The sequence below is a fragment of the Hemitrygon akajei genome, unplaced genomic scaffold (genome assembly GCF_048418815.1).
Source record: "Hemitrygon akajei unplaced genomic scaffold, sHemAka1.3 Scf000081, whole genome shotgun sequence".
Taxonomy (NCBI): domain Eukaryota; kingdom Metazoa; phylum Chordata; class Chondrichthyes; order Myliobatiformes; family Dasyatidae; genus Hemitrygon; species Hemitrygon akajei.
The window spans coordinates 1540439-1563963 of record NW_027331967.1 but is presented as its reverse complement, the minus strand read 5'-3'; positions in this window follow the sequence as shown (position 1 = coordinate 1563963).

Below are 23525 nucleotides of genomic sequence, written 5' to 3'. Positions count from 1 at the left end.
CTTTTCCTTTTTATGATGTCGATCCTTCGAAATTTCGTTGGTGGCCTCTTCTTTAGCGAAGCCGTTCTTCCGTGGTAAGGCCCCAATCCCAGGCAACGGGAAAGGACGCACGCGAGACCCCCACTGGCGGTCACTATTAAACGCTGTCACGGGATTTCTAACATTTCTCCTGGAGCGTCTCAAGGGGTTGTTTCCCAGACCCGCTTTTATCCTTACTCACGGGGTCTCAGATGTCAATCAGGTTGGGATGATGCAATCCCTCAACCAGTCCACTCCGGTCATTCCCTGAGGGCTTCAATGAATAGTACAGTACTCAATACACAATTCCGTCTCCAAGAGACAATGGCCGTTATTCGTGGCTTTGTCTTGCTGAGGGGCCAGGACACATTGCAAAAACCTTGAGGATTCTCTCTCATTTCCTGGGTCCCAGACCCGAATTAAAAGCCATCTTGCGATTCTCAAGAAGGAGCGGACGAATTTGTACCCTTCGGCCCATGAGAGTTGTTGCACATTCGGAACAGATGCAATGGGACTTGGGAGTGCTCATGCAGGATACCCTTAAGGTTAACCTCCAGGTTGAGTCGGTGGTGAAGAAGGCGAATGCAATGTTGGCATTCATTTCTAGAGGAATAGAGTATAGGAGCAGGGATGTGATGTTGAGGCTGTATAAGGCACTGGTAAGACCTCACTTGAAATACTGTGTGCAGTTTTGGGCTCCTTATTTAAGAAAGGATGTTCTGACATTGGAGAGGGTTCAGAGAAGATTCGCTAGAATGATTCCGGGAATGAGAGGGTTAACATATGAAAAACATTTGACCATTCTTGGACTGTACTCCTTGGAGTTTAGAAGAATGAGGGGGAACTTCACAGAAATATTTCGAATGTTAAAATGCATGGACAGAGTGGTTGTGGCAAAGTTGTTTCCCATGGTGGGGGAGTTTAGTACGAGAGGACATGACTTAAGGATTGAAGGGCGACCATTCAGAACGGAGATGTGAAGAAATTTTTTTAGCCAGAGGGTAGTGAATCTGTGAATTTCTTGCGGCAGTGGAGGCCAGGTCATTGGGTGTATTTAAGGCAGAGATTGATAGGTATGTGAGTAGCCAGGACATCAAAGGTCATGGTGAGAAGGTGGGGGAGTGGGACTAAATGGGAGAATTGATCAGCTGATGATAAAATGTCGGAGCAGATTCGAAGGGCCGAATGGCTGGCTTCTGCTGCTTTGTCTTATGGTCTTATTTGAATGCACCAGTATACAGAATGAGGATCTTGTAGCACAGGTATAGTTTGGCAGGTACAAACTTAGGCAGGTACGACTTTGGTCGAAGGATTAAAAGCAGAGGCAATTCTGTAAACAGGGCGAAAACTGAAAAATCAGAGGTGCAAAGGGACATGGGTGTCCTTGTACAGGATTCCCTGAAGGTTAACTTGCAGTTTGTGTCAGTGGTAAGATTGGCAAACTCAATGTTTGCTTTCACTTCGAGAGGATTAGAATACAAGAACAAAGATGTAATTCTGAGGTTTTATATGCATTGGTCAGACCACACTTGGAGTATTGTGAGCAGCTTTGGGTCCCTTCTATTGGAAAACGTACTGGCATTGGAGAGGGTCCAGAAGATTCACAAGAATGATTCCGGGAATGAAAGAATTAACATGTGAGGACTGTCTGATGGTTCTGAGCCTGTACTCACGGGAGTTTAGAGGAATGTCTGATTTATTATCTCCATCAACCCTATTCTCCCGCCTCCTCCCCATAACATTGGAGACACTGACCAATCAAGAAGTTTACTTATTAACTTCTGCTTTAAAAATCAAACATGAGAAACTCTGCAGATGCTGGTAATCCAAGTTACACAGGTCCTGATGAATGGTCTCGCCAGATCTCTCTGACACCTGTCTGGAAAGAGTTGATGTTGGGAGGATGTGGGTGGGTCGAGAACGGTAAGCACAGCCTCTGACTATAGGGATGTCCATTCAGGACAGAGATGAGGAGGAATTCCTTTATCCACAGGATAGTGAATCTGCCACAGGCAGCTGTGGAGGCCAAACAATTGAGTATATTTAAAGCAGAGTAACACACACAAATTGTTGGGGGAACAGCAGGCCGGGAAGTTTCTATGGAAAAGAGTAAACAGTCGACGGTTCAGACTGAAACACTTCATCAGGACCTGTGTTGCTTAAGGGTTCCTGCAAATTCATCCCCTGTCCTAATGAGGGGCTGCGGGGGATGGGGTTGTGGGAAAGGGGACAAAGTCATCCTCATCTGCCAACTTTGCCCCCTCTAGCTTCTCATTACGTCTACACACACAGTTCACCGACGGGGTTTCCACCCCTCCCCCTCCTGGTTCAATCTGCCATTCATCTCTCCCGTACTGGTTCCCATTATCAGCTCCTTTACTGTCTCAAACCATCACACTCCCCCACTTCACACTCACAAATGAATGTGAACATTGTATGACGGGCCTGTTCCTGTGCTGTACTGCTCTATGTTCTCTGTTCCCAGTTTCGAAGAATGAGATGAGATCTCATGGAAACACAAAATTCTTTCATGGGTCAACAGGCAGGAGTGAGGGAGGATGTTTGCCCTGTCTGAGGAGTCAAGGGCCAGGGGTCTCTCTGTTCTCCGTCCCGCGTAAAACCACCCCGATCCCCGGGGCCGCGCTGCCCGAGTCTCTCCCCCCCCCCCACCGATCCCCGGGGCCGCGCTGCCCGAGACTCCCCCCGATCCCCGGGGCCGCGCTGTCCGTCTCCCCCGATCCCCGGGGCCGCGCTGCCCGAGTCTCCCCCCGATCCACCGGGCCGCGCTGCCCGAGCCTCCCCCCGATCCACCGGGCCGCGCTGACCGAGTCTCCCCCCGATCCCCGGGTCCCCGCTGCCCGAGTCTCCCCCCGATCTCCGGGGCCGCGCTGCCCGAGTCTCCCCCCGATACCCGGGGCCCCGCTGCCCGAGTCTCCCCCCGATCCCCGGGGCCGCGCTGCCCGAGTCTCCCCCCGATCCCCGGGGCCGCGCTGTCCGAGTCTCCCCCCGATCCACGGGGCCCCGCTGCCCGAGTCACCCCCCGATCCCCGGAGCCGCGCTGCCCGAGTCTCCCCTCGATCTCCGGGGCCGCGCTGCCCGAGTCTCCCCCCCGATCCCCGGAGCCGCGCTGCCCGAGTGTCCCTCCGATCCCCGGAGCCGCGCTGCCCGAGTCTCCCCCCGATCCCCGGGCCGCGCCGCCCGAGTCCACACCCCGATCCCCGGGGCCGCGCTGCCCGAGTGTCCCTCCGATTCCCGGAGCCGCGCTGTCCGAGTCTCCCCCCGATCCCCGGGGCCGCGCTGCCCGAGTGTCCCTCCGATCCCCCGGGCCGCGCTGCCCGAGTCTCCCCCCGATCCCCGGGGCCGCGCTGCCCGAGTCTCCCCAAGGTCCCCGGGGCCGCGCTGCCCGAGTCTCCCCCCGATCCCCGGGGTCTCTCTAATTCTCTGCTTCTCCCCCCGATCCCCGGGGCCGCGCTGCCCGAGTCTCCCCCCGATCCCCGGGGTCTCTCTAATTCTCTGCTTCTCCCCCCGATCCCCGGGGCCGCGCTGTCCGAGTCTCCCCCCGATCCCCGGGGCCGCGCTGTCCGAGTCTCCCCCCGATCCCCGGGGTCTCTCTAATTCTCTGCTTCTCCCCCCGATCCCCGGGGCCGCGCTGTCCGACTCTCCCCCCGATCCCCGGGGCCTCGCTGTCCGAGTCTCCTCCCGATCCCCGGGACCGCGCTGCCCGAGTCTCCCCCCCGATCCCCGTGGCCGCGCTGTCCGAGTCTCCTCCCGATCCCCGGGGTCTCTCTAATTCTCTGCTTCTCCCCCCGATCCCCGGGGCCGCGCTGTCCGACTCTCCCCCCGATCCCCGGGGCCTCGCTGTCCGAGTCTCCTCCCGATCCCCGGGACCGCGCTGCCCGAGTCTCCCCCCGATCCCCGTGGCCGCGCTGCCCGAGTCTCCCCCCGATCCCCGGGGTCTCTCTAATTCTCTGCTTCTCCCCCCAGTCTCTGTCACCCTGGATGTGGAAACGGCGAGTCCGTGGCTCGAGGTGTCTGAGGATCGGAAGAGTGTGAGATGGACCGGGACCCGGAGGAATCTCCCTGACACCGGGAAGAGATTCACATTCTGGGAATGTGTGCTGGGATCGGAGGGATTCACATCGGGGAGACATTACTGGGAGGTGGAGGTGACGGGAAATCGGGTCTGGTGTCTGGGAGTCTCCGCAGAGTCTGTGGACAGGAAGAGATTTCTCAGTCTGATTCCGGAGACCGGATTCTGGGTCATAGGGCGGTATTGTGACGTGTTACATCGGGATTATGACGTGTCGGGTCCCAGCTGCCCCGAGTCCCGTCTCCCTGCCGGTCGCATCCCCGGGAGGGTGGGAGTTTATCTCAGTTACGAGTCCGGGACAGTTTCATTTTACAACGCGGAGACCAAGTCCCATCTCCACACCTTCACTGGGAATAAATTCACGGGGAAACTTTATCCTTTCTTCCGGACTGTGGATGGAAACCAGTGGCTGAGAATCTGCTCCGGTTCCGCTCCGGGTCTGTAAACGGGTCGGGTCCCGGGGCCGGCGTCAGGAGTAAAGTCCCTGTAAATATAAATGTGCGGAGAGTGCAGCTAAATACGTGGCTAAGGAGATGGTGCAGGAGGGAGGGCTTCAGGTTTCTGTACAATTGGGCTTTGTTCCCGGGAAGGTGGGGCCTGTTCCGACGGGATGGTTTGCCCCTGAACTGGAGGGGGACTAACAACCTTGCGGGTAGATTTGCCAGTGCTGCTCCGGGGGATTTAATCTAGATTTGCAGAGGGAGGGGAACCAGAGTGTTAGAGCAGATAGTGAGGTGGAGGAGGATAAAGGTCATGCGAGGACTGCATGTATAGACAGAAATCAAAGGTTTGTATATTAGGTTGTAAATTAATTTTCAGAGCTTTAGAAATTGTAAAAAATAAAGATTTCCAAAAACATTTTGATGAAGAACGTGACCAGAACATATGTGAAAAAGTGGCTACTTCAGTTTTATACCTATCGCAATAATTGTCTATGTTAGGAAATATTTTGGATAGTCTCTCCTTTGTTAAATAGTAACAGTGAACAATCTTAAATTGAATTAAACACTGATTGGCACATATTAAAGCAGAATTGACCATCTTCATTAACAAAGGTCATATTAAGTTATCTCTTCCAAACTTATTTAATCTTTAGTGACTAAGGGGATCTGCATTTTTTTGCAGATTTATTTATTTTTATTATCATTTATTTTGTCATTGTTGATTGATGACATTTGAAGAGTTAATTAGCAAATATTCTCTCTCTCATACACACTTCCTGCAATATCAGGTTAGACATTTTTTTTACAAAAAATAATTATCTAAGTTCCCATATATGCAAGAATCTGATTTGTTGGATATTATTTTGAATATGAATACTTCAGTAAGAGAAATTGTAATTCTCATTGGTAGAATTTATAATTTATTTTTAATACATTAATACAAAAAGATAACCTCCCACCTAAGATTTATACATGATAGAAATATTCGTTGTTTCAGACGTGATAGAGGGGGAGGGATGAAAGGGGGAGGAGTGGCATTACTAGTCACGGAAAATATCACAGCTGTGCAGGACAGGACAGCCCGGAGGGCTTGTCTACAGAGGCCATATGGGTGGAGCTGAGGAACGGGAAAGGTGTGACCACACTAATAGGGTTGTATTATAGACCGCCCAATAGTCAGAGAGAATTGGAGGAGCAAATCTGTATAAAGATAGTAGACCGATGTAAGAAACAGGAAGTTGTAATAGTAGGGGATTTTAACTTTCCACATATTGACTGGGACTCCCAAACTGTAATAGGGCTCGATGGCTTGGAGTTTGTGAAATGTTTTGAGGAAAGTTATCTGAATCAATATATAGAGGTACCTACGAGAGAGGATGCAATACTTGATCTCCTATTAGGAAACCATACAGGTCAGGTAACAGAAGTATGTGTAGGCGGACAGTTTGGGTCCAGTGACCATAATGTCATTAGTTTCAAGTTAATTATGGATCAGGATGAGTCTGGTCCTTGAGTTGAGGTTCTAAATTGGAGAAGGGCCAATTTTGTGGAAATGAAAAAGGATCTAGGAAGAGTGGATTGGGATAAGTTTTTTTTTCCTGACAAGGATGTGTTCAGTAAGTGGAATGCCTCCAAATGTGAAATTTTGAGAGGGCAGAGTTTGCATGTTCCTGCCAGGATTGAAGGCAAAGTTAACAGGCACAGGGAACCTTGGTTTTCAAGGGATATTGGCGATCTGGTTAAGAAAAAGAGAGAGGTGTATAGCAGGTAGAGGCAACAAAGAGCAAATGAGTTACTTAAAGCGTATAGAAAACGTAAAAAATACTAAAGAAGGAAATCAGGAAGGGAAAAAGAAGACATGAGGTGGCTTTGGCAGATAATGTGAAGGAAAACCTGAAGGGTTTCTACAAGTATATTAAGAGTAAAAGGACAGTAAGGGACAAAATTGGTCCCCGAGAAGATCAGAGTGGTCGTCTATGTGTGGAGCCTTACGAGATGGGGAAATCTTAAACAGTTTTTTTGCATCAGTATTTACTCAGGGAACTGGCATAGTGTATATGGAAGGAAGGGAAACTAGCACTAGTGTCATGGAACATTTGTAGATTAAAAAGGAGGAGGTGCTTGCTGCCTTACAGCGCATAAAGGTAGATAAATCCCCCGGGCCTGACTTGATATTTCCTCGGACCTTGAGAGATACTAGAGTAGAAATTGCAGTGGCCCTGACAGAAATATTTTAAACGTCCTTAGCCACGGGTGCAGTGCCGGAGGATTGGAGGGTAGCTCTTGTTATTCCGTTGTTTAAAAAAGGTTCCAATAGTAAACCAGGTAACTACAGGCCAGTGAGCCTGACATCAGTAGTAGGTCAGTTATTGGAAGATGTTCTGAGAGATCAGACTTACAAGTATTTGGACAGCCGAGGGCTGATTAAGGATAGTCAGTATGACTTTGTGCATGGTAGATCGTGTTTAATGAATCTCAAAGAGTTTTTCGAGGAGGTTACCAACTAATAGGTGAAGGAAAGGCTGTGGATGTTGTCTACATGAACTGTAGTAAGGCCTTTGACAAGATCAAACATGGGAGGTTAGTTCAGAAAGTTCAGACATGAGGTATTCATGGAGAGGTTGGAGAGATTGAAAGAGTGCAGAGATTTACTAGGATGTTGCCAGGTCTTCAGGAGTTGAGTTACAGGGAAAGATTGAACAGGTTAGGACTTTATTCCTTGAAGCGTAGAAGAATGAGGGGAGATTTGATAGAGGTTTACAAAATTATGTGGGGTATAGACAGTAAATGCGAGTAGGTTCTTTCCATTTAGATTAGGAACGATAAATACGGGAGGACATGGTTTTAGGGTGAAGGGGAAAGCTTTAGGGGGAACATTAGGAGGAACTTCTTCACAGAGAGTGGTGGGAGTGTGGAACAAACTGCCATCTGACGTGGTAAATGCAGGCTCACTCTTAAGTTTTACGAATAAATTGGATAGATACATGGATGGGAGAGGTTTGGAGGGTTACGGACTGGGTGCAGGTCAATGGGACGAGCAGAATAAAGTTTCTGCACAGACTAGAAGCTCCAAATGGCCTGTTTTCTGTGCTGTAGTGTACTATGGTTCTATGGAGTGAAATAAATAAATACACGAGATGAGAATTGTCGATCGATTAATTTAAACTCGTTCACCGCATCCGTCAACTGAACAGAAACACCAGGGATTCAGCAGCAGCTGGGGGTGGGGGGTTCTGAGCACTCCCGGGTCCTAAAGTCCACCCACAATCAGACAGGTTAAATGGGACAAGTGGGGGCGGTGCTGACCTGAAAAGACAGTGAAGATTGTTCATTAAGTTCATCTGCCATTTCTTAGTCCCCCATTACTACATCACCAGCATCATTTTCCAGTGGTCCAGTGTCAACTCTCATCTCCCTTTCACTCTTCATGTAACTGAAAACTAAACTTGTAGTATCCTGATTTATATTATTGGCCAGTTTGCCCTCATATTTCGTCTTGACCATTCTTATGGCTTTTTTCGTTGCCTTTTGTTGGATTTTAAGAGCATCCCCATAATCCAACATCCCACTTACCTTTGCTATCTTATATGCCATTTCCTTAGGTTTAACACAATTATTACATGCCTTTTCCAGCTCAAACTGTGAATTAATTTAAAGTCAGTCCCATAATTTGATGGTTTTTATCTAAAAAAAATATCTACCCTCGCAAAGATTGTACTGAAGACTGCATTTGATTTTTCTTCAGCCTTATATGCCTCACATTGAAATAGTATGTGTTTCGACAGTTTCATAATGACAAAATGTACACGACACAGAATGAAGTTATCCAATTAGATACAAGGCATAAGTAAGCATAGTGTGGGCATTTCTAAGTCAAGTCGATATCATTACTTCCCTTGTTTTAAGACCTTCTTCTATAAACCCAACAGGTTTATGTATTCTGTAAAGGTGTCTGTCCTTATCTCCATTATCCTACAAGTCTTACAGTAGGCCCCTAATTCTTAAAAGTACCAACTCTTTAGCTTCTCATTTGCTAAGTGGAAGGTCTATATCCACAGCTTTACATTTAACAGCTTTTGTTGCTAAACAGTCAACCCCATCATTTCCCTCAACAGTGTGATGGGCAGGGCCCATAATGTTCAGACGTAAATCAAACTTTATATATGAAATACCATTTGACGAGATTCCAACAGTCAATCTGACTGTGCTGAACTACATATACCTGTTGGACTTGCCCCCCCCCCCACCCGCTGACTGCTCCTGTGGCTCCTCCCACAGACCCTGGTATAAAGGCGATTGGAGCCTGAGCCCTGGCCTCAGTCTCCAGGATGTAGTGTGGTGGTATTTCTTCCAGCCAATAAAAGCCTATATCTCGCCTCACGTCTCCGAGAGTTATTGATGGTGCATCAATTTTATTGCCTGGAAGTTTTAAAACATGGAAAGTATTTTACGTCCGGAAAAATTAGACTTGGACCCCCAAACCCCAGAAGCAGCTCTTGCCTTTGAACTCTGGCTTGCATGCTTCCAATCATACTTGGAAGCGATTCCAGTGACTGAGCCTGCCACAATGTACAAAATACTACTGTGCAGAGTAAGTCCGAAAGTATTTTCCCTTATCAGAGACCTGCCGACCTACCAAGGGGCACTGGACGCCCTCAAAAGACAGTACCTACGGCCGGTGAACACTGTCTACGCAAGACATCGCTTAGCGACGCGGCGACAGCGACCCGACGAGTCGAGCGGGCAGTTTCTCCGAGCCCTACAGACACTCGTGCGAACTTGCAACTGCAGAGGACTGACGGCGGAACAACATGCAGAGCCTAACCCTAACCCTAACCCTAACCCTACGTGGTCTTACCTGATGGGCGGGAGGACACGGTCTCCGTCCGCGACCTGGCGCCCGCAGAAGCAGCAGACCACTACCCCGAACACTCCACGGTAACTATGAACCCTGTACCCGAGGTGACACCGCGCACACCGAGCCCTACACAGACTCCTCACGACACTCATATACCGGGCGTCTCGCACGCGCATATACCAGGCACCTCGCACACGCGTGAGGGATCACTGACGCCTAGTGGGCTGACACCTCCAGTTCGGCCGGAACCAGCACAACCACCGTCTCCGGTGCAATCACCACCGGCACCTGTGCAAACACCACCACCGGCACCTGTGCAATCACAGCCGGTGCTACGTAGATTGCAGCGACAGATTCGACCACCTGATAGACTTAACCTGTAAATATATTTGTAAGAAACTTCGCCCCATGGGGACTCTCTTTGAAAACAAAGGGGGTTGAATGTGGTGAACTACATATACCTGTCTGGACAAGCCCCGCTGATGACTGCTCCTGTGGCTCCTCCAACTGACCGTGGCTCCTCCCATGGACCCCGGTATAAAGGCGATTGGAGCCTAAGCCCTGGCCTCAGTCTCCAGGATGTAGTGTGGTGGTCAATTGCTGCTTGTTCTTTCTTCCAGCCAATAAAAGCCTATTTCTCGCCTCACGTCTCGGAGAGTTATTAATAGTTCATCACTGATCTACTGCCAGAATGACCTGTTTAAGACTCATCAAAACCGAAATGTATTCTGAACAAATTATAAGGACCAACTTCCTCCACCCTCTGTAAGCAAAACTGTTGGCAAAGAATTCTGCTTCCTATGCTGATAAATGTATGGTAAGTCATTTCTTTATCATTTACCTGCAATTTAGGCATAAAAAAACAGCCACGCCAACATCGCCAGTTAAATTATCTTTTGATTCATCTGTACAAATGGTTACTGTATGATAATAACTTTTATTAATATACTGATGAACCAACAGACTCTCAGGCAGAAGTGAATCCGATCGTGTAACCTAAAATCAACTGAAGTCATTGGAAAAAACAAGGTGGGGTTACAGAGAAAGCTACTGTGGGACATATTATATCAAATATTCCCAGCTTGATAAGAACCCAGCCACCCAAAACAAAAAACACTCTTCTTGTAATGTCCCCAACCGTCCTCCTGCAACCTTTAACAGGATGATCATTTCCTTGCTCTCTGAAATTAATCCAGAATGATGACATCAACTTGAACCTCTGTTACTTTGAGGGCAATTGTCCCATTGCAATCAGTAAAGCTAAAGCAGGAGACAACATTACTGCACCACAACACAATCTTAAAGCCTGTAATTGTATCACATACAAACATTTTTATTTTGAAGATGAAGCTGATCCATTAGCCACACAGACATAATCAAGAACAGGTCAAATTAAACAAATATAATTGGTCAACAAAGATTTTCATGTTGCACCCAAGAATACCCACATAGATGTCTGAGGAGATTGAAAGCTCCTTTACATTTATCAATTATTTAACTGATGGGTGCTTCCATGTCAGCTTATTATCCATCCACATACTGAGAAATACTGAAAGCTTAAAGTCCTCATCAATTTGCCCACTGTTTGACCTATTCATTGTAAATTGCAATTAATACATCTAATCCATAAAGCTACGTCATCTGTATATTGTGATTTACCCAGGGTATCCCATTATCCCATCTCAGAGAAAATATCATTAATCATAATATTAAATAATGAAGGGCTACAAATACTGCCTTGTGGGATCCCATTCTCTATCTCATAGAAACACAAACATAACATGCCGACCCGTACTTGCACAGTCTGTCCAAATAAAAAACTCAGAAAAATTATATAATCTCCCCTCACTCCTAATTTTGATAATTTAATCAAAAGCCCTTCCATATCATTTCTTTTTCAGTATCAAAAATACTTCTATTACAACATCTTTATTTAATTGTGCTTTCCGAATATCATCTTCCAAACCTCAAACTGAATCTAATGTCATTTGACCCTTCCAAAATCCACTCTAATAAATCAGTTTATCACCACTCTTTTCAAAATATAACTCAAGCGCTTGATTAACAAACATTTCATCAGTTTACATAAATGAGACATTCACGATATAGGCACTTAACTAGAAGGATCAAATGCGGATCTGCCAGGTTTTAGAATAGGCACTACTATTTCCATTTTCCATGAGGAAAGTAGATGCACAATTCAAACATTTCATATTTTCACAAAAGAGAATTATATACAATTACAATTTCAAATATCACTCTTTCCTGGGGACACCTGACCTGCATTATAAATAGACACCTTAAATTCATACAAATAAATCTCTCCATCAGTGATACAATCATTGCTACAGCTGACTTCCAACACATCAGGGTATTCACTGAAAAACATATCCCTACATCGTTTAACCTTTTCACTTAAATTATCCTGATTGTGAATCTCAGCAAATGACCCAGCCAGTGACACAACCTTCCCTGTTTCAGTAGCAATCATTTTGCCCTCATTAATCACCACTTGAATATTATTATCCCCACAAATCCCCCCACTTTCTAAATCGTATCCCAAACAATTCCAAGTTTGATATCCCTTACAATATGATCTCCATATAACCTCCAGTAAATAACCTACTTCCTCACCACGGCCTTTGCCCTTTTATTGTTAATAATGTAACTCGGAGACTGATGCACCATCACATAAAAACTCACATTTCTCCCAATTAACTTCCTGTCCCGTTATAAATCCAAATCCAAACTCTTAAAGACAGGAAGGCTGACTGACGTTCACATAAACTAATCACTCTCCGAGTTCCCATTTGAGCGACAGGTACTACAGCCAATCACAGAAGGGGTCAGTGTTAAACCTGAGTTACGATAGGCTAGAGGAAATCGACCCATGATCAGCCCCTTCTCTTCCGGCCGATCGCCATGGCAGAGATTAGCGCATCGCTTCTGTCGGTGTCGCCGGCCTCGGCGCCCACAAGGACGGGTGTGATTCCCCTTCGCGCCTCGGTGGGTCTGTTTCGGTGATGTCTGTGGTGGCTGACGAAACATGCTTTGACAGGGAGAGAGCGAGAACTAATGACTACAACTCCAAGAAGGCCCCACTGTTGACATTGTGATGTTGTTTCGGGGTAAAGTATAAAAGCAAAATGGAGGAAAATGTAATGCATTACGTTTTCTGTACTTTGTCGTGCCTTCAATAAAAAAATAAAAGAGAGGTTCCAGCGAGAAATAGATAGAACATAGAACAATACAGCACACTACAGCCCCTTCGGCCCACAATGTTGTGCCGACCCTTAAACTCTGCCTCCCTAAGCTTAAATTCCTCCATATACCTGTCTAGTAGTCTCTTAAACTTCACGAGTGTATCTGCCTCCACCACTGACTCGGGCTGTGCATTCCACGCACCAACCACTCTCTGAGTATAAAATCTTCCTCTAATATCCCCCTTGAACTTCCCTCCCCTTACCTTAAAGCCATGTCCTCTTGTATTGAGCAGTGGTGCCCAGGGGAAGAGGCGCTATCTATTCCCCTTAATATCAACTATACCTCTATCATTTCTCCTCTCATCCTCCTTCTCTCCAGAGATTAAAAGCCCTAGCTCCCTTAATCTCTGATCATAATCCATACTCTCTAAACCAGGCAGCATTCTGGTAAATCTCCTCTGTACCCTTTCCAATGCTTCCACATCCTTCCTATAGTGAGGTGACCAGAACTGGACAGAGCACTCCAAATGTGGCCCAACCAGAGTTTTATAGAGCTGCATCATTACATCGCGACTCTTAAACTCTATCCCTTGACTTATGAAAGCAAACACCCCATAAGCTTTCTTAAATACTCTGTCTACCTCTGAGGCAACTTTCAGGGATCTGTGCACATGTAGCCCCATATCCCTCTGCTCCTCCACACTTCCAAGTCCTGCCATTTACTTTGTACTCTGCCTTGGAGTTTGTCCTTCCAAAGTGTACCACCTCACACTTCTCCAGGATGAACTCTAACTGCCACTTCTCAGCCCACTCCTGCATCCTATCAATGTCTCTCTGCAATCTTTGACAATCCTCTGCACTTTCCACAACACCACCAACCTTTGTGTCTTCTGCAAACTTGCCAACCCATCCTTCTACCCCCACATCCAGGTCGTTAACAAAAATCATGAAAAGTAGAGGTCCCAGCACAGATCCTTGTGGGACACCACTAATCACAAACCTCCAATCCGAATGTACTCCATCTACCACAACCCTCTGCTTTCTGCAGGCAAGCCAATACTGAATCCACCTGGTCAAACATCCCTGGATACCATGCCTTCTGACTTTCTGAATAAGCCTACCGTGTGGAACCTTATCAAATGCATTACTAAAATCCATGAAGATTACATCCACTGCACTTCCCTCATCTATATGCCTGGTCACCTCCTAAAAGAACTCCAGCAGGCTTGTTAGACACGATCTGCCCTTCAGAAAGACATGTTGACTGTCACTGATCAGAACATGATTCTCCAAATGCCAACAAATCCTATCTTTGTGAATCTTTTCCAACAGCTTTCCCACCACAGATGTAAGGCTCAATGGTCTATAATCATCCGGACCATCCCTACTAACCTTTTTGAACAAGGGGACAACATTCGCCCCTCTCCAATCCTCCGGGACCATTCCCGTGGACAATGAGGACATAATGATCATAGGCAGAGGCTCAGCAATCTATTTCCTCTCCTCTGATGCAGAACTGGGAAGTGGCAGTGGGAGTTCAACACAGATGAAGAGGTTCATTTCTGCAGGTCAAATTTGAACACAGAATATAATATTAATGGTAAGACTCTTGGCAGTGTGGAGGGTCAGAGAGATCTTGGGGTCCATGTCCATACGACACTCAAAGCTGCTGTGCAAGTTGGCAGTGTTGTTAGGAAGGTGTCTGGTGTGATGGCCTTCATCAACCGTGGGATTGAGTTCAAGAGCTGTGAGGTGATGTTGAAGCTATTTTCTCCTAACCTGTACATAAGTAATTGTACCCCAACACGGCAGGGCTGTGGGGTTAGTTGGACCCCACTTGGCAGAGTTTGTAATGGAAACATCGGTTAAAGTTGACACCTGTACCCGGCTGGAAGCGGGAGAATAATTTATTATCCTCTTAAAAAATTCATCATCATCGAAGTAACTTCCTTTATCTTATTACAGAAGTGATAGATTTTTCAGAAGTGCTTTTTTTTTGCCTTACACTTCTTGCCATCATTCTCAGCTCTCTGTTTAGTTTGCTTTAGGATTTGTATGTTTGTTTGTACTCCAAGATAAACTGAAATTTTGAAATTAAGGTCACTAGTTATTTTTTAACTCCTGGAAGAACTCTAAGAATCAGAAATTAAACAGAGTTTCCACAGGAGAAAAAATCAGTCATGGTGGGATGGCAGGCAGACTCGATGGGCCTAATGTTCCCATTGTGATCCTTTCTATCATGGCCTTTCGGTATATCAACTTGTGCAGCTGCTTTGAGGGAATCCTCCAACGTCCTCACGTTCAGATGTGTTGGAATCTGCCGAGGGAGATGGAGGGTTAATGTAGAACTGGCTCGTCTACAGTGAGGGATGTTTACATTCCAGCAGCCCGACCGCTTCAGGTTCAAGTTCCAGTTTGCCGTGATTCAGCCGTACACCCGCATACAAAACAATGCCCTGAGTAAATTTCCTACTCTCCCTCTCTAAAACCTCCACGACTTTCCTGTCAGGATGAGACCAGAAATGACACAAAACTCTCAGTGTCGTCTAACTAGACTTTCAGAGAGCTCAACATGGCCCTTGAGATTAATGTCCCGACGAATGAATTTCAACACACCATACACATTCTTAAACACCCGACCGGCTTCATTGTAAGGATGTGATGATGTGGGCAGCGGGGAAAATATCCCTCTAGGTTTGTCAACCTCCTCGTGGATACACCGTATCCCTTCACTATCCCAACTTTGAGATGGCCCAAGTCTTCATTATCCAGGTCCCCCAAGTGTCTTTATTGGGATCTTTCTCCTCATTAACCTCATTTTAATGTTTGAAGTTACCTGTATGTTCAGCTGGTGGGGTTATTACTGGTGGACTGGGAGAGACAACACAGTTTTGCCCTGTCCTGAGGCTTTCTCAGGGGAACCTGCTGTTCGCCCCTCAGACGTGCTCCGTTTAAAGTTGGGATTCTGTGCCTCCCCCTCCCGGAGTGTTCTGCCCAACCCCCAACAGTCCTCGGCATTGTTTTACCAAACCTGTTTGTCTGCTTCGGCTGCGAGTCCTGACTGTTGCTAGGATACCGGCCTGTGTGTTTGCTTAGTCTGCTCGAGGTATGTAACATAGAAACACAGAAAACCTACAGCTCAATACAAGCGCTTCGACCCACAAAGCTGTTCCGAATCAGTCCCTACCTTAGAACAACCTAGGCCTACCCATAGTGCTCTATTTTTCTAAGCTCCATATACCCATCCAGGACTCTCTTAAAATACCCTATTGTTTCCGCCTCCACCACTGCCACCGGCAGCCCATTCCATACACTCACCACAATCTGCGTAAACAAACTTACCCCTGACATCTCCTCTGTACCTACTTACAAGCAGCTTAAAACTGTATCCTCTCATTTCAGCCCTGGGGAAAAAAAGCCGCTGACTAACCCCGCGATCAATGATTCTCATTATCTTGTACACCTCTATCAGTTAGAGGCATTCCTCAGGTTCAGTTTTACGAGAATAGTTGCCCCTTGCAGTGATTCAAACACTGTGTTAGTTATTGACAAGTGGGAGTGATTCACACTGTTATTTTTGTTAAAGCTACTATAATCGATGCAAGGTGTCAGACGCCCATCTTTCTGATCACACAAAGAACCCTGCTCCCGCTAGGGAAGTGCAGGATCTGAAAAACCCTGCGGAAAGAGCCTCTTGAATATACTTGTCCTTGACCAGCATTTCGGGTCCTGAGGGAGAGAAGGAGTCTTCCATGCGCTGGGCAGGTCCCTAAAATAACTTCATGACACAAACATAGCGCCGATGGGGCGGTGTGTGCATTTGCAATCTGTTTACTGGAAACCCCGAGGAGGTCGGAAAACTCCTGGGAAACCTCTTGGGATCGTCATAGGTCGAAAACTCGGGAATGTCAGAAGCAGGAACGGAAACGGGTTACAGTCTCGGGAACTCGTGAGCCTCTGGGAATCGGCCCAGGATAGAGCCATTCCCATGTTTCTGACCTATGATGATCCCAGGAAGTTTCCCAGGACCATAACGGGGCCATGCTCTGAAAACCACAGAAACCCTCAGCAGAAGCGGACCCCAAGGGAATAGATAAAGTGAAATCTATCAGGAAGCACAGGACCTCTGAGACGTGACAAACGTGTCCTGGCTCAAGTGGTCTCCCGTCAAGAGCGCTGGTACTCAGGTGATGGTCTAACTCAGACACTGGTACTCCTACTGGTCGGGTCAACCGCAGATCGTAAAAAAATACCTGTTGGTCTGGAGTCTATAAATGGCCAGGGATGTGGGATCTTAGGGACCGTCACGGAACTACATCCAACAACCAGTAGGTCTTTGGACTGTGGGACGAAACCCTCACGGTGTCGGGGAGGAAGTACAAACTCTTTACAGTCAGCGTATACTCTAAGATCACCTGTACTGTAAAGCACTGTGCGAACCACCACGCTACCGTCCCATCTTGTACACAGGAGTACGGTCGGATTACAATTATACTTCAAAATGAACTTGAGGATTATTGACAGCACCCGCTATCAATCGGATAGAGGGGTATTTCCACGTTGTCTCTCTCTGCACCTGAATCACTCCGTCTACTCACACTCACGTCCCAGTGGGATTTTGTACCGCTCGGTAAAATCGGCAAAGCTTCTTCTGGACGACCAACGAATCTGGAGCAGATTGTTTTAGTTGTTTTTGTTTATAAAGAATGAATCTCTGTTGGAGCGTCTTTAATGTTAATGTACATGTACAGTGGGTACTGAGCCATAATCAATATTAAAATTCCGCCTCAACAACACCCTGTCCAATTGTATTTCTAAACCAGAACCCCTTACACACCGAGCGGACTAAACAAACACACAGGCCGGTATCCCAGCAACAGTCAGGACTCGCAGCCGAGGCAGACAAACAGGTTTGGTAAAACAATGCCGAGGACTGTTGGGGGTTGGGCAGAACACTCCGGGAGGGGGAGGCACAGAATCCCAACTTTAAACGGAGCCCATCTGAGGGACGAACAGCAGATTCCCTTGAGAAAGCGGCAGGACAGGGCGAAACAGTGCAGTCTCTCCCAGTCCATAACTAATAACCCCACCTCTGATAATTTTAAACTTTAAAATGGATTTAACGAGGAGGAAGATCCCAATAAAGACAAGTGGCGGATCTGGACAATAAAGAGGTGTCCAAATCGAAGTGGCAGGGTCAAGGGAGGCGGTATGTCCACTAGGAGATCGGCAAACCTGGAGTGGTATTTTCCCCCTGCACGCATCATAACATTCTTATAACGAAGCTGGTAGGGGGTTGAAGAAAGCGGATGGTATTCATACATCAGTCAGGGATGAACTACGTTGCAGGTCTCTAAAAGTCTAGGTAGGGAACACTGAGAATTTTGTCAGTCCGGGCCTCATCCTGAATGGACCGACGTGGCAGTTTTTCGAATGGGTGCATATAAAATTATTCTTTAGTTTTAGCTGCGTGCTGAATCACTTGAAGCGATCAGGGAAAGGCTGCTAAAATGTAAACATCCCTCACTGTAGACCAGCCAGCTCTACATTAACCCTCCTTCTCCCTCGGCAGATTCCTACACTTCTTAATGTGAAGAGATTGGAGGATTCTGCACAAAACAAATCAAAGCTCGTGGAATGTATGAAAAACGATGCAGGAGGAGACAGAGACGGAAAAAAACAATCAATGTGCAGGGAAAATAAACGATGCAAATAAAAATAAGAAGACTACATTGATTTGTAGACTCTGAAAGTGAGTCTGTCGGCTGTGGAATCAGTTGTAGACTCTGTGAGTCTGTCGGTTGTGGAATCAGTTGTAGACTCTGTGAAAGTGAGTCTGTAGGTTGTGGAATCAGTTGTAGACTCTGTGAAAGTGAGTCTGTCGGTTGTGGAATCAGTTGTAGACTCTGTGAAAGTGAGTCTGTAGGTTGTGGAATCAGTTGTAGACTCAGTGAAAGTGAGTCTGTGGGTTGTGGAATCAGTTGAGATTTGTTGGTGATTTAAATTATCCACACTGCTTCAGGAGCCTGACGGCTGTAAGATAACGACTGGTCCTGAACCTGGTGGTGTCAGACCGAAAGGTCTCCAGATGTAGTGGTGATAAGAGGGAATATCCTGAATGCTGGGCGTCCTCGATGATGGATGCTGCTTTCTTGAGGCAGTGGTCCATCTGAATGTATTCAATGGTGTGGAGAGGTTTGCCTGTGATGGACTGGCCTCTGTTCCTGAAGTACCAGGTTCCAGGACCAGGTTCCTGAAGTAAACATGACTGTAGGCTGACCCCGAATATCAGAACGTGGAACAAATTGATGAATCAGATGTGCAAAAGGAGTTGGGAGTTGATCAAAAGTCTGAAAGTCTATAATTGCAAATATCACTCCACTCTTCAAGAAGCGATTTAGCCAATAGCTTGACCTCAGTGGTTGGGAAGATGTTGGAGTTGATTAATAAGGAAAAGGTTTCGGGGTACTTGGAGTCCCATTATAAAACAGGCCAATAGCCTGTACTCAATAGTTTGAGTACGGGAAATTCCTGCCTGGCTTATCTATTGGAATTCGTTGAGCCAATAACAAGCAAGATGGACAAAATAGTATCTGTGGATGTTTTGTATTTGGGTTCTCAGAAGGGATTTGACAAGGTGAGGCTGCTAAACAACGTAAGAGTGCAGGGTATTACAGGAACGATACCAGCATGGATAAAGTATTGGCTGACTGGCAGTAGACTGAGAGTGGGAATAGTGGGAGCCCTTTCTGGTTCGTTGCCACATGGGTCTGTGTTGGGGTCGTTTATTTTCATATTACATCTCAATGATTTGAGTGATGAATTGGTGGTCAGGTTTGCAGACAACACGAGAGCAGGAAGGGGGCGTGGGGTGCAGGTCGTGTTGAGGAAACAGGGTTACAGCAGAATAAATTAGATAGATTAGTCAAGTAGGAATCAGTGCACAATTGTAGGTAGTTTAAAACCCATAATATAGGAAACGATGGAGAGGGTTCAATAAAGGTTCACAATACTGATTCAGAAATGAAGGACTTATATGAAGAGTGTCTGAGCACACTGGGCCTGTATTCACTGGAATGTAGAAGAATGAGGGGTGCTAATTGAAACCTACTGAATATTAAAAAGGCCTAAAGTCGATGTGGAGTGGACGTTTGTAGTGTTACAGCCTACGACCAGAGGACACGGGTTCAGAATAGAGGGACATTCCCTTTGAATGAAAATGGGGAGGAATTTATGAAGAGTGTGGTGAATCTATGAAATTTCATTTTACAGACGGTGGCGGAGGCCTCATCACTCGGTGTATTTAAGGCAAAGGTTGATCGTTTCTGGATTGGTCAATGTGTGAACATTATGGGGAGAAGGCAGGAGGATGTGGCTGAGAGGGTTAATAAATCAGCCATGCTGGAATGGCCGAGTGGAGGTGATGGAGCAAATGACCTAATTCTGCTCCTATGTCTTATGGTCTAGTGATCTAATTGATTCTGGAAATGAATTATCTAACCGACTTTACTTGAGGTACAGGCGCGGGGAACTGGAATTGCTGACACTGTAAGGAATGGTGTTGGTGGAAAACAGGAAGCTTGTGAAGTACTATGGGAATGGGAAAGGACCCTCATGCAGACCTCAGCACAGCAGGACAACAGTGAAAGCTGATGTACCTGAGCATGAAGTTGGTACAGCTTTTACGTTCCCATTTGACAAAATTACCAGTAGAGCTCAAATTTGATAACAGAAGGAACTCATGAAATAATAGTCTAGGTCCTGATGATTGAATAAAATGTTTATGCACAGGTCTAACAGTACAACAAATTCTCTATGACAACAACTGGTGTACACCATAACATCATTAGTGAGGTTCCTGAAACTTGGGTGTCGTCACTGTTCCAATATACTGTTACTTATACTTTGAAATTACTCTAGTACTACTTATTTGAGCACTACAGCACAAAAAGGCCATTCAGCCCATCTAGTACTTACTGAACTATTATTTTGCCTGGTCCCACCGACCTGTACTGGCCTATACCCCTACTACACATGTAGTCATCGAAACCTCTCATCCATGTTGAAATTGATCTTCCGCTGGCAGCACATTCCACACACACCACACTCCCAGTGAAAAAGTTCCTTTAAATTGTTCACATTTCACCCTCAATCTATCATCTCTAATGTTGAATTTTTTGAGGATGTGACAAAGTGTATTAAAGTTAGAGCAGTGGATGGGTGTATTCAGAGAGTGAGGAGGCATGGGATGCAGGGAGACAAGGCTGTGTGGATACAGAATTGGCTTGTCTCCCAGAATTAACTTATGGAAGGCAGAGGGTAGGTGCATATAGAGGGTATTTTGCCTCGAGGTCAGGGACATGTGGTGTTCTGCAGGGATCTGAGCAGAACAATTGTTCTTTGCGATTTTATAACAGTCAAATGCACACAAAATGCTGAAGGAACTCATCAGATCAGACAGCATCTATGGAGATGAATAATAAATCTACGGTTCAGGTCGAAACCCTTCTTGCGGACTGGAAAGGAAGGAGGCAGAAGGGAGAATGAGAATGGTTTGGGAGGGGAAGGAATGCAAGCAGACAGTTAATAGATAAGTGGGTGAAGGAAGAGAAATGAAGGAAGAAGATGGGAGGTGATAGGGAGAAAAGATAAACATCTGAAGAAGGAACCTGAGAGGAGAGGAGTGCGGACAATTGCAGAACCGTAAGGAGGAGAGGTATCTGAGGAAGGTGCTGGAGATGTGAGGAGAAGACAGGAGGCGAAAGGAAAGCCAAACTGGAGGAGGGGAGAATTTTCTGTAAATTGGGAAAATCAATATTCATGCTGTATTAGGGTCATCGTGGCAGAAGGGTCGGCCATGGACAGGCATGTTGGAATGGGAATGGGGTGTGGAATTACAATGGGTAGCCAACAGGAGATGCTGTCCATCAGACCGCATGACATAGGAGCAGCGTTAGGCCGTTCAGTCCATCGAGGCTGCTCCGCCAGTCCTTCATGGCTGATCCCAAATCCCAATCAACTAAAATACGCCTGCTTGCTTGTCATATCCTTCGAGGTCCTGACTAGTCTGGAAATATCAATTTCCGCTTGAAATGTACGCATGGACTTGATCTCCACCACATTCCACAGATTCGTTACTTTGACTGAAAAGAAACAAATCTTCCTTCCCTCTGTTCTAAACGGTCTCACCTCAAATTTGAAGCTCAGCCCTTTAGTTCGGGATACCCCCACCACAGGAAACATCTCTCCGCATCCACCACGTTTCAACATTCGGTGCGTTTCAGTGAGATACCCTGAATTCTTCTAAATTCCAGTGGGCACAAGCCCAAAGCTGCCAAACGCTCCTCATACGTATATCCCTTAATCATCACTGTGAACCCGGAATCATTTGCCATGGTGAATGTAGCAAAGTTACTGAACAAAATTTTCCCCAGTAGTTATCAGGTCTGGTCACTGCAGAGGAGACTGGAAAGAGTCCCTGTCCCCATCAATCTCACAGGTGAAGGGTCACCTCTCCTGGGGGGTACTGTTTCTGACCTTGAATATTGGTATGTGAGTAGGTGAATAGGCATTTGTAGCACTTGCTGAGATCTGACGTTGATTATAAGCAGAGTTTGGCCAAACATGTTGTTTTCTCTGGAGTTGTGGAGGCTGAAGGGAGATTTAACAAATCTTTGTACGATCACAGAGTTATAGAATAGACAACTGGCGTAGTTGTCCCGGGACTGAAATATCACAGACTAGCAGGCATGCATTTACACTGAGGGGAGTTAATCTGAATGGAAATATGCCGGGCAAGTTTTTGTTCACATATTTTGGTGGGTGCATGAAATGCCCTTCCAGGGCTGATACTCGAGGCAAGTATGACAGAGGCGATAAAGTCCCTTTTAAATAGGTGTTTGAATGAGCAGGGAATGGACAAGTGAGGGTATTATATCAGCCAATGGCATTAGTTTAGTGGGGCATTAAATGATACTTTAATGATATGTTTCTGGTCTGCATTGTTCAGTGTTCGACGTTGATCGGAATGTTGTTCCACCCGGGGACTGGATACAGCAAATCCGGCTGATTATATCAGTTCTTGTGAAATCTTCATCACCATCCACACCCTCATAGCAATAAATCCAACCTACATACTTCCTTATAATAAATGCAAATTTATTATCAAAACCCGCATACATTACCACATACCTCATGGGCAGATTCCATTTCTTGTAGCTGCTTAGAAGAAAAATAAACACAACAGGATTTAATAAACACACCGCAGGGAGAGTCAAAGATGGAGAAACATCCAACGTACAGGGAAAATAAATTTGCAAATAAAAAAATATATGACGATGAAATTGAGTTGTAAATTCCTTGAATGTGAGTCTGTAGGTTGTGAAACGAGTTGAGATTTGTTGGTGATTTATGTTAGCCACAGTGGTTCAGGAGCCTGATGGTTGTAGGGGAACAACTGGTCCTGAACCTGGTGGCGGCGGACCATAAGGGCCCAGTATCCCTCTCCCAGATGTAGTGACGAGAAGAGGGCATGTCCTGAATAGTGGGCGTCTTTTGTCAGTGTTCCGAGGGAATGTATACAATGGTGTGGACGGGTTTGTCTGTGATGGACGGGGCTGTATCCACCCCTTTCTCTATACTTTCTCTTCACTAGATTGCTTTAGTAAACATGACAGGAGGTCGTCCAGGAATACAACACCTCACATCTGCGATAGTTAGTCATAAATATTCATTCTGACCTGTCGGGGTATTAAAAGCTGCCTTCCACTCATCCCCTTTATGAATGCGAATTAAGTTAGAAGGGTTCCTCAGGTTCAGTTTTGTGACAATAGTTGGAATAGTCCTGGGAAATTTCCCGGGATCATCATAGGTCAAAAACTTGGGAATGTCAGAGGCAGACTCGGAAACAGGGA